Source organism: Pseudophryne corroboree, unplaced genomic scaffold (genome assembly GCF_028390025.1).
Source record: "Pseudophryne corroboree isolate aPseCor3 unplaced genomic scaffold, aPseCor3.hap2 scaffold_142, whole genome shotgun sequence".
In the NCBI taxonomy this organism is placed as follows: domain Eukaryota; kingdom Metazoa; phylum Chordata; class Amphibia; order Anura; family Myobatrachidae; genus Pseudophryne; species Pseudophryne corroboree.
The window spans coordinates 362,083-377,420 of NW_026968046.1; the positions used below are offsets into that span (position 1 = coordinate 362,083).

Consider the following 15,338-nt stretch of genomic DNA (forward strand, 5'->3'; position numbering starts at 1 on the left):
GAACGAGCATGCTGAATCTTACCACAGATCCAGCGCATAATGGTCTGCATGGAAGCAGGACACCAAATCCTGTTGGGAGCATACAGGACAAACAGAGCCTCTGTTTTCCTAATCTGAACCGTTCTGGTGACATACATTTTCAAAGTTCTGACCACAGCCAGAGACTTTGACTCAACGAAGGTGTCAGTGGCCAAAGGCACCATGTGGAAAGATGAACCACCTTCGGCAGAAATTGTTGACGTGTCCTCAATTCTGCTCTATCTTCATGAAAGATCAAATAAAGGCTCTTGTGATACTGCATGGTTTGTACTGTTTTCCATGTGCTCCCAGACCTTTAAGCAAGTAGCATGGTCAAGAAAGTTCTGTTTGAAAAGAAACAACATTTACTGTCATTGTTATGCAAATAAACTTACATTAAAGCTAACAAGAAAGCACACTCGTTCTGTCTTTAAACTGATAAAAGAAACCCCAATAATATGGGGCATGCAAAAATTGAGATAAAACTCAGTTTTGCTCCTCTCCACGGAAATCTTTAATAAAAGGCGAAATATTTGTTAGTTCTGAAGAGAAACCAGAGCATGACCAAGATTCCACCTGTCGCCTGAGTGCCATGCCAGCAGTTCTCATTCAGCTGAAAGTGAGCACCCAATTTGAATGAAAGAAAGCAGATTTCTCACCAGGCTTCCCCTTGCTATAAACATGGTTTGTACTCTTTTCCATGTGCTCCCAGATCTTTCAAGCAATTAGTGTGGTCAAGAAAGTTCTGTTTGAAAAGAAACAAACATTTACTGTCATTTCTATGCAAATGAGCTTACATTAAAGCACACTCGTTCTATCTTTAAACCGATAAAATAAAACCCCAATAAGATGGGGCATGCAAAAATTGAGATAAAACTCAGTTTTGCTCCTCTCCACGGAAATCTTTAGTAAAAGGCGAAAGATTTGTTCGTTCTGAAGAGAAACCAGAACATGACCAAGATTCCACCTGTCGCCTGAGTGCCATGCCATCAGTCCTCATTCAGCTCAAAGTGAGCACCCAATTTGAAAGAAAGAAAGCAGATTTCTCACCAGGCTTCCCCTTGCTATAAACATGGTTTGTACTCTTTTCCATGTGCTCCCAGATCTTTCAAGCAATTAGTATAGTCAAGAAAGTTCTGTTTGAAAAGAAACAAACATTTACTGTCATTTCTATGCAAATGAGCTTACATTAAAGCACACTCGTTCTATCTTTAAACCGATAAAAGAAACCCCAATAAGACGGAGCATGCAAAAATTGAGATAAAACTCAGTTTTGCTCCTCTCCACGGAAATCTTTAGTAAAAGGCGAAAGATCTGTTCGTTTTGAAGAGAAACCAGAGTATGACTAAGATTCCACCTGTCGCCTGAGTGCCATGCCAGCAGTCCTCATTCAGCGCAAAGTGAGCACCCAATTTGAAAGAAAGAAAGCAGATTTCTCACCAGGCTTCCCCTTGCTATAAGCATGGTTTGTACTCTTTTCCATGTGCTCCCAGATCTTTCAAGCAATTAGAATGGTCAAGAAAGTTCTGCTTGAAAAGAAACAGACATTTATAGTCATTGTTATGCAAATAAACTTACATTAAAGCTAACAAGAAACTGATAAAAGAAACCCCAATAATATGGGGCATGCAAAAATTGAGATAAAACTCAGTTTTGCTCCTCTCCACAGAAATCTTTAATAAAAGGCGAAAGATTTGTTCGTTCTGAAGAGAAACCAGAGCATGACCAAGATTCCACCTGTCGCCTAAATGCTGTGCCAGCAGTCCTCATTCAGATCAAAGTGAGCGCCCAACTTGAAAGTAAGCAGATTTCTCACCTGGCTTCTCCTTGCTATAAGCATGGTTTGTACTGTATTCCATGTGCTCCCAGATCTTTCAAGCAAGTAGCATGGTCAAGAAAGTTCTGTTTGAAAAGAAACAAACATTTACTGTCATTTCTATGCAAATGAGCTTACATTAAAGCACACTCATTCTATCTTTAAACCGATAAAAGAAACCCCAAAAAGATGGGGCATGCAAAAATTGAGATAAAACTCGGTTTTGCTCCTCTCCACGGAAATCTTTAATAAAAGGCGAAAGATTTGTTCATTCTGAAGAGAAACCAGAGCATGACCAAGATTTTTATCTGAAAATATGTGTTCTCCCTGCAGTTGTTGTCCCCAGATGAGAGTTCCCTTGTGCTGCCTCAGTTGAATCTCCTTTACTTGACAGAGATGTGCCTGAGCAGCGGCCCTCCCCAGCCCTATCCCAAATCATACTTATTTTGCATAGGAGATACCATGGTCATGAAGATTGTTCTCCCAGGGTGAGGTTCATTCATTGCATTCTGGGTATGCTGACCCCTGTGATTTTCCCAAATGTGGGAAACTCGCTTTTATACCCTTGTGCACTATCCTGACTTCTCCTCCTGTCTGCTTACTTTGTGCCTTCCAATGCACAATGCAAACTACAGGTAGTGCTGCAGGGCCCACACCCTTTTACTTGCCTTACAGAGCAGCTCTGGAGCTGATACAGTGCCAAGCTGCTGCAAGAAATCAGCTTGAATGCTTCAGGGGATGGGGCATGGCCAACATGAGCCCCACACCGAAGGAGGGTGGGGGTGTTTAATGCGAACTAAGGGTCATCCAAGCGCCGCAAAAGGCCGCCATGCCCTGCATACCCCTTTTCTCTTTTCATATGCAGATGAGGGTTCCAGCCAACTTTGGCCCACTGCTTGGATGACATCACCGTATGCAAATCCGTCTTCTGCAGAACTTCCCCCAGGAATGCTTGCACTAGTTGTTGCATTTGGTTTGTTGTTTGGGGGTGCTTCAGTATTAGGCAGCCTTCTGCCCTCCCATGTTCATCTGAAAATATGTGTTCTCCCTGCAGTTGTTGTCCCCAGATGAGAGTTCCCTTGTGCTGCCTCAGTTGAATCTCCTTTACTTGACAGAGATGTGCATGAGCAGCGGCCCTCCCCAGCCCTATCCCAAATCATACTTATTTTGCATAGGAGATACCATGGTCATGAAGATTGTTCTCCCAGGGTGAGGTTCATTCATTGCATTTTGGGTATGCTGACCCCTGTGATTTACCCAAATGTGGGAAACTCGACTGCATTATTTGTGGTAGTGGGGGACTGTGTTTGTGCTTTCCTCTGGTCAGCTCTGTTAAAACTCAGATTTCTTTGTCTCAGATTTTCCTCTAGCCTTGTTCTTCTTTCGAGAGTTCCCTTGTGCTGCCTCAGGTGGATCTCCTTCACTTGACAGGGGGGTGCCCGAGCAGCGACCCTCCCCAGCTCTAGCCCAACTCCTACTTACCTGCCAGGTGAGATACTATGATCAGGAAGGTGCTTCTCCCAGGGCAAGGCTCACCCATTGCACTCTGGGTGTGCTGCTCCTACGATTTCCCCAAATGTGGGACACTTGACTGCATAATTTGTGTTTCCTCTGGTCGGCTCTCGTATAATTCAGATCTCTTTGTCTCAGGTCTTTCTCCAGCCTAGTTTGCTGTCTGTTTCCACTTCTTTTATCTTGAGCCCCTCCCTTCTATACCCTTGTGCACTATCCTGACTTCTCCTCCCGTCTGCTTACTTTGTGCCTTCCAATGCACAATGCAAACTACAGGTAGTGCTGCAGGGCCCACACAATCTTTTACTTGCCTTAAAGAGCAGCTCTGGAGCTGTTACAGTGCCCAGCTGCTGCAAGAAATCAGCTTGAATGCTTCAGGGGATGGGGCATGGCCAACATGAGCCCCACACCAAAGGTGGGTGGGGGTGTTTAATGCGAACTAGGGGTAATCCAAGCACCGCAAAAGGCCGCCATGCCCTGCACGCCCCTTTTCTCTTTTCATATGCAGATGAGGGTTGAAGCCAACTTTGACCCACTGCTTGGATGACATCACCATATGCAAATCCATCTGCTGCAGGCCTTGCCCCAGGAATGCTTGCACTAGTTGTTGCATTTGGTTTGTTGTTTGGGGGTGCTTCAGTATTAGGCAGCCTTCTGCCCTCCCATGTTCATCTGAAAATATGTGTTCTCCCTGCAGTTGTTGTCCCCAGATGAGAGTTCCCTTGTGCTGCCTCAGTTGAATCTCCTTTACTTGACAGAGATGTGCCTGAGCAGCGGCCCTCCCAGCCCTATCCCAAATCATACTTATTTTGCATAGGAGACACCATGGTCATGAAGATTGTTCACCCAGGGTGAGGTTCATTCATTGCATTCTGGGTATGCTGACCCCTGTGATTTCCCCAAATGTGGGAAACTCGCCTGCATTTTTTGTGGTAGTGGGGGACTGTGTTTGTGTTTTCCTCTGGTCAGCTCTGGTAAAAGTCAGATTTCTTTGTCTCATATATTCCTCTAGCCTTGTTCTTCTTTCGAGAGTTCCCTTGTGCTGCCTCAGTTGGATCTCCTTCACTTGACAGGGGGGTGCCCGAGCAGTGACCCTCCCCAGCTCTAGCCCAACTCCTACTTACCTGCCAGGTGAGATACTATGATCATGAAGGTGCTTCTCCCAGGGCAAGGCTCACCCATTGCACTCTGGGTGTGCTGCTCCTGTGATTTCCCCAAATGTGGGAAACTTGATTGCATAATTTGTGTTTCCCCTGGTCGGCTCTCGTATAATTCAGATCTCTTTGTCTCAGGTCTCTCTCCAGCCTAGTTTGCTGTCTGTTTCCACTTCTCTTTTCTGGAGCCACTCCCTTCTATGCCCTTGCGCACTATCCTGACTTCTCCCGTCTGCTTACTTTGTGCCTTCCAACGCACAATGCGAACTACAGGTAGTGCTGCAGGGCCCACACCCTTTTAGTTGCCTTACAGAGCAGCTCTGGAGCTGTTACAGTGCCCAGCTGCTGCAAGAAATCAGCTTGAATGCTTCAGGGGCTGGGGCATAGCCAACATGAGCCCCACACCAAAGGAGGGTGGGGGTGTTTAATGCGAACTAGGGGTCATCCAAGCACCGCAAAAGGCCGCCATGCCCTGCATGCCCCTTTTCTCTTTTCATATGCAGATGAGGGTTCCAGCCAACTTTGGCCCACTGCTTGGATGACATCACCGTATGCAAATCCGTCTGCTGCAGACCTTCCCCCAGGAATGCTTGTACTAGTTGTTGCATATGGTTTGATATTTGATGGTGCTTCAGTATTAGGCAGCCTTCCGCCCTCCCATGTTCATCTGAAAAGATGTGGTCTCCCTGCAGTTGTTGTCCCCAGACGAGAGTTCCCTTGTGCTTCCTCAGTTGAATCTCCTTAACTTGATGGGGGAGGGGCTGCCCGAGCAGCCACCCTCCCCAGCCCTATCCCAACTCATACTTATTTTGCATATGAGATCTCTTGATCATGAAGATTGTTCTCACAGGGTGAAGTTCATCCATTATATTTTAAAATAGGAAGGTACAAATTACATATTTGAATTGCATCTATGTGCTGGATTCAAATGTCCCCCCCCCTTCCTTTCTCAATTGTGCCCATCAGCAGCTATTCTAAGGTTGCTGCCAATGGGTGTGACACATTAATTTCTTCTGTGGGGTACACAGGACTCCACAAGGATTCACATTGGGGTGTAGAGTAGGATCTTGATCTGAGGCACCAACCGACTCAAAGCTTTTGACTGTTCCCAAGATGCTCAGCGCATCCTCCTCTATAACCCCGCTTCCATGAACAGGGAGCTCAGTTTGTAGTTGGTGCCTTCAGTAGCAGGCCACTTAACAGGGGCCTGCCTCAGGAAGCCAATTCTTAGCTATTCATTTTGACAAGAAAAGAAGAACTTGTTTTATGAGAATCTACAAGGGCTGCAGCAGGCTAGGTCTAATAGACATCTTTACTGCAGCTTCATCACTCCCAGCGGCGCTGTATACTCCCGTGCCCTGGTTGCTGGGTCACTGCAGCGGAGGCTCCGGTTTCTTCCTAAGGTCAGTCACACACACACCGCCCTTCCGGATCACGAGGCCGCTGATGAAGGGGAGCGTGGCCGTAGGGGGTGGACCGTGTGCGCACTGGCGTGGACACTGATTACTGGGCAGCCGCTCCACTAGCCACCAGGTACAGTTAAGGAGCACAGGTCTGGGGGTTTTTCTCCTATATTAAACCAATTTTGTACTGCCCGCAGCGCATTGTGATAGGTAATAGGGCCTGATTCAGGTTGGATTGCAATCACAATAAGTGATCCAACTGCAAAAATTGCTAAGAGCATACGCATGTGCCTGCATTTTCTGCGGCACCCCGCAGAGAATGCGATCGCCTCTGCCTGTCAATCGGGGCAGGGGGGGAGAGGGGGGTCAGCAACACTCCATTTCCAAGTCAGGGATGGAGCGGTGCGGGGGCAAGGCTTCAAAATGGGGTCTGCAATGGAGGAGACACAGGGGGCGTGGTCACAGCAGCTGTATGACATCACATTCAGCCGCTGTGATCACAAAAATGGTGGCAGCTTCCTGCGCGCACATACAGTCTGCACCAGCAGGAGGCTACACCATTTTTTATGATCACGCTGAACTGCAGTGCGACTGCAATTACAGCATGGTCAAGAAGGGAGGCGTCATGCTGGGTGGCCATAAGAGATGAGCGGGTTCGGTTCCTCGGAATCCGAACCCGCCCGAACTTCACCCTTTTTTGCTCGGGTCCGAGCAGACTCGGATCCTCTCGCCTTGCTCGGTTAACCCGAGCGCGCCCGAACGTCATCATCCCGCTGTCGGATTCTCACGAGACTTGGATTCTATATAAGGAGCCGCGCGTCGCCGCCATTTTCACACGTGCATTGAGATTGATAGGGAGAGGACGTGGCTGGCGTCCTCTCCGTTTAGATTAGAAGATAGAGACGAGTGACATTTGATTTACTACTAATTTGGGGAGCAGTTGAACTTGTCAGGAGTACTCAGTAGTGCAGAGTTTTGCTGATAGTGACCACCAGTTATATTATTTATAATCCGTTCTCTGCCTGAAAAAAAACGATACACATACCATATCTGTGCTCAGCCTCAGTGTGCTGCATGATATATCATCTATGTATATCTGACTGTGCTGAGTGCTCACTGCTCACACAGCTTAATTGTGGGGGAGACTGGGGAGCAGTTATAGCAGGAGTACAGTGCACACTTTTGCTGCCAGTGTGACCACCAGTATATTGTCTGCCTGAAAAAGTTAAACACTCCTGTGGTGTTTTTTTTTTATTCTATAAATGCATTCTGCTGACAGTGTCCAGCAGGTCCGTCATACATATATTATATAAATATTTACCTGCAGTAGTGTTATATTTTTTTTTTCATCTTTATCATCTCTATATTAGCAGACGCAGTACGGTAGTCCACGGCTGTGGCTATCTCTGTGTCGTCAGTGCTCGTCCATAATTGTATACCTACCTACCTGTGGTGGTTTTTTTTTTTCTATCTTCTTCATACTAGTAGTTTAGGAGTCTACTGACAGTGTCCACCAGGTCCATCATTATATTATATACCTACAGTAGTAATATATTTATTATATTATCTATACTAGCAGACGCAGTACGGTAGTCCACGGCTGTGGCTATCTCTGTGTCGTCAGTGCTCGTCCATAATTGTATACCTACCTACCTGTGGTGGGGTTTTTTTTTTATCTTCTTCATACTAGTAGTTTAGCAGTCTGCTGACAGTGTCCACCAGGTCCGTCATTATATTATATACCTACAGTAGTAATATATTTATTATATTATCTATACTAGCAGATGCAGTACGGTAGTCCACGGCTGTACCTACCTCTGTGTCGTCAGTGCTCCTCCATAATTGTATACCTACCTGTGGTGGGGTTTTTTTTTCTATCTTCTTCATACTAGTAGTTTAGGAGTCTGCTGACAGTGTCCACCAGGTCCGTCATTATATTATATACCTACAGTAGTAATATATTTAGTATATTATCTATACTAGCAGACGCAGTACGGTAGTCCACGGCTGTACCTACCTCTGTGTCGTCACTCGTCCATAATTGTATACCTAACTGTGGTGGTTTTTTTTTTCTATCTTCTTCATACTAGTAGTTTAGCAGTCTGCTGACAGTGTCCACCAGGTCCGTCATTATATTATATATACCTACAGTAGTTATATCTATTTTTTTTTATATCATTAATTATCATCTCTATACTAGCAGACGCAGTACGGTAGGCCACGGCTGTGGCTATCTCTGTGTCGTCAGTGCTCGTCCATAATTGTATACCTACCTACCTGTGGTGGAAGTTTTTTTCTATCTTCTTCATACTAGTAGTTTAGCAGTCTGCTGACAGTGTCCACCAGGTCCGTCATTATATTATATATACCTACAGTAGTTATATATATATTTTTTTTTATATCATTAATTATCATCTCTATACTAGCAGACGCAGTACGGTAGTCCACGGCTGTAGCTACCTCTGTGTCGTCAGTCACTCGTCATCCATAAGTATACTAGTATCCATCCATCTCCATTGTTTACCTGAGGTGCCTTTTAGTTGTGCCTATTAAAATATGGAGAACAAAAATGTTGAGGTTCCAAAAATAGGGAAAGATCAAGATCCACTTCCACCTCGTGCTGAAGCTGCTGCCACTAGTCATGGCCGAGACGATGAAATTCCATCAACGTCGTCTGCCAAGGCCGATGCCCAATGTCATAGTACAGAGCATGTAAAATCCAAAACACAAAAGATCAGTAAAAAAATGACTCAAAAATCTAAATAAAAATCGTCGGAGGAGAAGCGTAAACTTGCCAATATGCCATTTACCACACGGAGTGGCAAGGAACGGCTGAGGCCCTGGCCTATCTTCATGGCTAGTGGTTCAGCTTCACATGAGGATGGAAGCACTCAGCCTCTCGCTAGAAAAATGAAAAGACTTAAGCTGGCAAAAGCACAGCAAAGAACTGTGCGTTCTTCAAAATCACAAATCCACAAGGAGAGTCCAATTGTGTCGGTTGCGATGCCTGACCTTCCCAACACTGGACGTGAAGAGCATGCACCTTCCACCATTTGCACGCCCCCTGCAAGTGCTGGAAGGAGCACCCGCAGTCCAGTTCCTGATAGTCAGATTGAAGATGTCAGTGTTGAAGTACACCAGGATGAGGAGAATATGGGTGTTGCTGGCGCTGGGGAGGAAATTGACAAGGAGGATTCTGATGGTGAGGTGGTTTGTTTAAGTCAGGCACCCGGCGAGACACCTGTTGTCCGTGGGAGGAATATGGCCATTGACATGCCTGGTGAAAATACCAAAAAAATCAGCTCTTCGGTGTGGAAGTATTTCAACAGAAATGCGGACAACAGGTGTCAAGCCGTGTGTTGCCTTTGTCAAGCTGTAATAAGTAGGGGTAAGGACGTTAACCACCTCGGAACATCCTCCCTTATACGTCACCTGCAGCGCATTCATCATAAGTCAGTGACAAGTTCAAAAACTTTGGGCGACAGCGGAAGCAGTCCACTGACCAGTAAATCCCTTCCTCTTGTAACCAAGCTCACGCAAACCACCCCACCAACTCCCTCAGTGTCAATTTCCTCCTTCCCCAGGAATGCCAATAGTCCTGCAGGCCATGTCACTGGCAATTCTGACGAGTTCTCTCCTGCCTGGGATTCCTCCGATGCATCCTTGAGTGTAACGCCTACTGCTGCTGGCGCTGCTGTTGTTGCTGCTGGGAGTCGATGGTCATCCCAGAGGGGAAGTCGTAAGACCACTTTTACTACTTCCACCAAGCAATTGACTGTCCAACAGTCCTTTGCGAGGAAGATGAAATATCACAGCAGTCATCCTGCTGCAAAGCGGATAACTGAGGCCTTGGCATCCTGGGCAGTGAGAAACGTGGTTCCGGTATCCATCATTACTTCAGAGCCAACTATAGACTTGATTGAGGTACTGTGTCCCCGGTACCAAATACTATCTAGGTTCCATTTCTCTAGGCAGGCGATACCGAAAATGTACACAGACCTCAGAAAAAGACTCACCAGTGTCCTAAAAAATGCAGTTGTACCCAATGTCCACTTAACCACGGACATGTGGACAAGTGGAGCAGGGCAGACTCAGGACTATATGACTGTGACAGCCCACTGGGTAGATGTATTGACTCCCGCCGCAAGAACAGCAGCGGCGGCACCAGTAGCAGCATCTCGCAAACGCCAACTCTTTCCTAGGCAGGCTACGCTTTGTATCACCGCTTTCCAGAATACGCACACAGATGAAAACCTCTTACGGCAACTGAGGAAGATCATCACAGAATGGCTTACCCCAATTGGACTCTCCTGTGGATTTGTGGCATCGGACAACGCCAGCAATATTGTGCGTGCATTATATCTGGGCAAATTCCAGCACGTCCCATGTTTTGCACATACCTTGAATTTGGTGGTGCAGAATTATTTAAAAAACGACAGGGGCGTGCAAGAGATGCTGTCGGTGGCCACAAGAATTGCGGGACACTTTCGGCGTACAGGCACCACGTACAGAAGACTGGAGCAACACCAAAAACGCCTGAACCTGCCCTGCCATCATCTGAAGCAAGAAGTGGAAACGAGGTGGAATTCAACCCTCTATATGCTTCAGAGGATGGAGGAGCAGCAAAAGGCCATTCAAGCCTATACATCTGACCACGATATAGGAGGTGGAATGCACCTGTCTCAAGCGCAGTGGAGAATGATTTCAACGTTGTGCAAGGTTCTGCAACCTTTTGAACTTGCCACACGTGAAGTCAGTTCAGACACTGCCAGCCTGAGTCAGGTCATTCCCGTCATCAGGCTTTTGCAGAAGAAGCTGGAGACATTGAAGGAGGAGCTAAGACAGAGCGATTCCGCTAGGCATGTGGGACTTGTGGATGGAGCCCTTCATTCGCTTAACCAGGATTCACGGGTGGTCAATCTGTTGAAATCAGAGCACTACATTTTGGCCACCGTGCTCGATCCTAGATTTAAAACCTACGTTGTATCTCTCTTTCCGGCAGACACAAGTCTGCAGGGGTTCAAAGACCTGCTGGTGAGAAAATTATCAAGTCAAGCGGAACTTGATCGGTCAACAGCTCCTCCTTCACAGTCTCCCGCAATTGGGGGTGCGAGGAAAAGGCTCAGAATTCCGAGCCCACCCGCTGGCGGTGATGCAGGGCAGTCTGGAGCGACTGCTGATGCTGACATCTGGTCCGGACTGAAGGACCTGCCAACGATTACGGACATGTCGTCTACTGTCACTGCATATGATTCTCTCACCATTGAAAGAATGGTGGAGGATTATATGAGTGACCGCATCCAAGTAGGCACGTCAGACAGTCCGTACGTATACTGGCAGGAAAAAGAGGCAATTTGGAGGCCCTTGCACAAACTGGCTTTATTCTACCTAAGTTGCCCTCCCACAAGTGTGTACTCCGAAAGAGTGTTTAGTGCCGCCGCTCACCTTGTCAGCAATCGGCGTACGAGGTTACTTCCAGAAAATGTGGAGAAGATGATGTTCATTAAAATGAATTATAATCAATTGCTCCGTGGAGACATTGACCAGCAGCAATTGCCTCCACAAAGTATACAGGGAGCTGAGATGGTGGATTCCAGTGGGGACGAATTGATAATCTGTGAGGAGGGGGATGTACACGGTGATGAATCGGAGGATGATGATGAGGTGGACATCTTGCCTCTATAGAGCCAGTTTGTGCAAGGAGAGATTTATTGCTTCTTTTTTGGTGGGGGTCCAAACCAACCCGTCATTTCAGTCACAGTCGTGTGGCAGACCCTGTCACTGAAATGATGGGTTGGTTAAAGTGTGCATGTCCTGTTTATACAACATAAGGGTGGGTGGGAGGGCCCAAGGCAATTCCACCTTGCACCTCTTTTTTCTTTTATTTTTCTTTGCGTCATGTGCTGTTTGGGGAGTGTTTTTTGGAAGGGCCATCCTGCGTGACACTGCAGTGCCACTCCTAGATGGGCCAGGTGTTTGTGTCGGCCACTTGGGTCGCTGAGCTTAGTCACACAGCTACCTCATTGCGCCTCTTTTTTTCTTTGCGTCATGTGCTGTTTGGGGAGTGTTTTTTGGAAGGGCCATCCTGCGTGACACTGCAGTGACACTCCTAGATGGGCCAGGTGTTTGTGTCGTCCACTTGGGTCGCTGAGCTTAGTCACACAGCTACCTCATTGCGCCACTTTTTTTCTTTGCGTCATGTGCTGTTTGGGGAGTGTTTTTTGGAAGGGCCATCCTGCGTGACACTGCAGTGCCACTCCTAGATGGGCCAGGTGTTTGTGTCGGCCACTTGGGTCGCTGAGCTTAGTCACACAGCTACCTCATTGCGCCTCTTTTTTTCTTTGCGTCATGTGCTGTTTGGGGAGTGTTTTTGGAAGGGCCATCCTGCGTGACACTGCAGTGCCACTCCTAGATGGGCCAGGTGTTTGTGTCGGCCACTTGGGTCGCTGAGCTTAGTCACACAGCTACCTCATTGCGCCTCTTTTTTTCTTTGCGTCATGTGCTGTTTGGGGAGTGTTTTTTGGAAGGGCCATCCTGCGTGACATTGCAGTGCCACTCCTAGATGGGCCAGGTGTTTGTGTCGGCCACTTGGGTCGCTGAGCTTAGTCACACAGCTACCTCATTGCGCCTCTTTTTTTCTTTGCGTCATGTGCTGTTTGGGGAGTGTTTTTTGGAAGGGCCATCATGCGTGACACTGCAGTGCCACTCCTAGATGGGCCAGGTGTTTGTGTCGGCCACTTGGGTCACTGAGCTTAGTCATCCAGCGACCTCGGTGCAAATTTTAGGACTAAAAATAATATTGTGAGGTGTGAGGTGTTAAGAATAGACTGAAAATTAGTGGAAATTATGGTTATTGAGGTTAATAATACTTTGGGATCAAAATGACTCCCAAATTCTATGATTTAAGCTGTTTTTTAGGGTTTTTTGAAAAAAACACCCGAATCCAAAACACACCCGAATCCGACAAAAAAAATTCGGTGAGGTTTAGCCAAAACGCGTTCGAACCCAAAACACGGCCGCGGAACCGAACCCAAAACCAAAACACAAAACCCGAAAAATTTCCGGTGCACATCTCTAGTGGCCATGCCATGTCACTGTGCAGGAGCCAGCACCGCTCACACACTAGTCCCCGGTGCAGCCCCCAACCCCCGGGACACCCGGAGCAACAAAATGTAGATTCAGGCCACCAGGCCACGCCCCTACCTATGAAACCATGCCTCCTTTTTACCATTGCGCTGCTTATCTGCGCGCACTGCATTACAATCTCCCTCGCCACCTCTCTGGGTGTCACCAGTGATAGTGACACCTCTGCCATGCTTGTAGCAGCTGGTCCTAAGATCTACACCTCAAGCCCTGAGTGTTTGCCCTTGTGACTTGTTGATCATCATAGCAAAGCAGATGCTTACAGAAAACTGCAGGGGCTTAGATTGAAAATAAAAAAAATTGATGGGTATAAGGTAGAGAGGAGCGGGTTCGGTTCTCCGAGAACCGAATTCCCCACGAACCCCACGAACTCCTCCTCCGAGGCAGGCTCGGTTGTTCCCGCCTGACTCGGAAAACCTGAACAAGGGAAAATGTCATCATCCCGCTGTCGGATTCTCGCGAGATTCGGATTTCATATAAAGAGTGCAAGCATTCCTGGGGGAAGGCCTGCAGCAGATGGATTTGCATATGGTGATGTCATCCAAGCAGTGGGTCAAAGTTGGCTTCAGAAACAAACAGGAATGCTTGCACTAGTTGTTGCATTTGGTTTGTTGTTTGGGGGTGCTTCAGTATTAGGCAGCCTTCTGCCCTCCCATGTTCATCTGAAAATATGTGTTCTCCCTGCAGTTGTTGTCCCCAGATGAGAGTTCCCTTGTGCTGCCTCAGTTGAATCTCCTTTACTTGACAGAGATGTGCCTGAGCAGCGGCCCTCCCCAGCCCTATCCCAAATCATACTTATTTTGCATATGAGATACCATGGTCATGAAGATTATTCTCCCAGGGTGAGGTTCATTCATTGCATTCTGGGTATGCTGACCCCTGTGATTTCCCCAAATGTGGGTAACTCGACTGCATTATTTGTGGTAGTGGGGGACTGTGTTTGTGTTTTCCTCTGGTCAGCTCTGGTAAAAGTCAGATTTCTTTGTTTCAGATCTTCCTCTAGCCTTGTTCTTCTTTCGAGAGTTCCCTTGTGCTGCCTCAGTTGGATCTCCTTCACTTGACAGGGGGGTGCCCGAGCAGCGACCCTCCCCAGCTCAAGCCCAACTCCTACTTACCTGCCAGGTGAGATACTATGATCATGAAGGTGCTTCTTCCAGGGCAAGGCTCACCCATTGCACTCTGGGTGTGCTGCCCCTGCGATTTCCCCAAATGTGGGAAACTTGACTGCATAATTTGTGTTTCCCCTGGTCGGCTCTCGTATAATTCAGATCTCTTTGTCTCAGGTCTCTCTCCAGCCTAGTTTACTGTCTGTTTCCACTTCTTTTTTCTTGAGCCCCTCCCTTTTATACCCTTGTGCACTATCCTGACTTCTCCTCCTGTCTGCTTACTTTGTGCCTTCCAATGCACAATGCAAACTACACACCCTTTTACTTGCCTTACAGAGCAGCTCTGGAGCTGTTACAGTGCCAAGCTGCTGTAAGAAATCAGCTTGAATGCTTCAGGGGCTGGGGCATTGTCAACATGAGCCCCACACCGAAGGAGGGTGGGGGTGTTTAATGCGAACTAAGGGTCATCCAAGCGCCGCAAAAGGCCGCCATGCCCTGCATACCCCTTTTCTCTTTTCATATGCAGATGAGGGATCCAGCCAACTTTGGCCCACTGCTTGGATGACATCACCGTATGCAAATCCGTCTTCTGCAGAACTTCCCCCAGGAATGCTTGTACTAGTTGTTGCATTTGGTTTGTTGTTTGGGGGTGCTTCAGTATTAGGCAGCCTTCTGCCCTCCCATGTTCATCTGAAAATATGTGTTCTCCCTGCAGTTGTTGTCCCCAGATGAGAGTTCCCTTGTGCTGCCTCAGTTGAATCTCCTTTACTTGACAGAGATGTGCCTGAGCAGCGGCCCTCCCCAGCCCTATCCCAAATCATACTTATTTTGCATAGGCGATACCATGGTCATGAAGATTGTTCTCCCAGGGTGAGGTTCATTCATTGCATTCTGGGTATGCTGACCCCTGTGATTTCCCCAAATGTGGGAAACTCGACTGCATTATTTGTGGTAGTGGGGGACTGTGTTTGTGCTTTCCTCTGGTCAGCTCTGGTAAAAGTCAGATTTCTTTGTCTCAGATCTTCCTCTAGCCTTGTTTTTCTTTCGAGAGTTCCCTTGTGCTGCCTCAGTTGGACTCCTTCATTTGACAGGGGGTGCCCGAGCAGCAATCCTCCACAGCTCTGGCCCAACTCCTACTTACCTGCCAGGTGAGATACTATGATCTTCACTGTTAGGGCAATCAGGA

The 15,338-nt window shown here is 47.3% G+C and overlaps 12 non-coding genes and 1 pseudogene across 12 annotated transcripts; 8 read left to right on the forward strand and 5 right to left on the reverse strand.

Annotated features, from left to right (window-relative positions):
• Positions 1–464: 464 nt before the first annotated feature.
• LOC134996060 (U5 spliceosomal RNA) lies at positions 465–580 on the reverse strand. Its single transcript, XR_010198769.1, has one exon. It is a non-coding gene; the product is annotated as a U5 spliceosomal RNA (small nuclear RNA).
• Positions 581–855: 275 nt separating this feature from the next.
• LOC134995965 (U5 spliceosomal RNA) lies at positions 856–971 on the reverse strand. Its single transcript, XR_010198675.1, has one exon. It is a non-coding gene; the product is annotated as a U5 spliceosomal RNA (small nuclear RNA).
• A 274-nt stretch (positions 972–1,245) lies between these two features.
• LOC134995987 (U5 spliceosomal RNA) lies at positions 1,246–1,361 on the reverse strand. Its single transcript, XR_010198697.1, has one exon. It is a non-coding gene; the product is annotated as a U5 spliceosomal RNA (small nuclear RNA).
• A 264-nt stretch (positions 1,362–1,625) lies between these two features.
• On the reverse strand, positions 1,626–1,741 carry LOC134996035 (U5 spliceosomal RNA). Its single transcript, XR_010198743.1, has one exon. It is a non-coding gene; the product is annotated as a U5 spliceosomal RNA (small nuclear RNA).
• Positions 1,742–2,011: 270 nt separating this feature from the next.
• Positions 2,012–2,127, reverse strand: LOC134996031 (U5 spliceosomal RNA). Its single transcript, XR_010198739.1, has one exon. It is a non-coding gene; the product is annotated as a U5 spliceosomal RNA (small nuclear RNA).
• A 144-nt stretch (positions 2,128–2,271) lies between these two features.
• On the forward strand, positions 2,272–2,399 carry LOC134995928 (U1 spliceosomal RNA; annotated as a pseudogene).
• A 593-nt stretch (positions 2,400–2,992) lies between these two features.
• Positions 2,993–3,156, forward strand: LOC134996230 (U1 spliceosomal RNA). Its single transcript, XR_010198935.1, has one exon. It is a non-coding gene; the product is annotated as a U1 spliceosomal RNA (small nuclear RNA).
• Positions 3,157–3,308: 152 nt separating this feature from the next.
• LOC134996419 (U1 spliceosomal RNA) lies at positions 3,309–3,471 on the forward strand. The gene has a single exon (XR_010199117.1). It is a non-coding gene; the product is annotated as a U1 spliceosomal RNA (small nuclear RNA).
• Positions 3,472–4,146: 675 nt separating this feature from the next.
• On the forward strand, positions 4,147–4,310 carry LOC134996308 (U1 spliceosomal RNA). Its single transcript, XR_010199010.1, has one exon. It is a non-coding gene; the product is annotated as a U1 spliceosomal RNA (small nuclear RNA).
• A 152-nt stretch (positions 4,311–4,462) lies between these two features.
• LOC134996540 (U1 spliceosomal RNA) lies at positions 4,463–4,625 on the forward strand. The gene has a single exon (XR_010199215.1). It is a non-coding gene; the product is annotated as a U1 spliceosomal RNA (small nuclear RNA).
• A 9,212-nt stretch (positions 4,626–13,837) lies between these two features.
• LOC134996332 (U1 spliceosomal RNA) lies at positions 13,838–14,001 on the forward strand. Its single transcript, XR_010199033.1, has one exon. It is a non-coding gene; the product is annotated as a U1 spliceosomal RNA (small nuclear RNA).
• Positions 14,002–14,153: 152 nt separating this feature from the next.
• On the forward strand, positions 14,154–14,316 carry LOC134996461 (U1 spliceosomal RNA). Its single transcript, XR_010199151.1, has one exon. It is a non-coding gene; the product is annotated as a U1 spliceosomal RNA (small nuclear RNA).
• A 655-nt stretch (positions 14,317–14,971) lies between these two features.
• LOC134996191 (U1 spliceosomal RNA) lies at positions 14,972–15,135 on the forward strand. The gene has a single exon (XR_010198896.1). It is a non-coding gene; the product is annotated as a U1 spliceosomal RNA (small nuclear RNA).
• Positions 15,136–15,338: the final 203 nt, after the last annotated feature.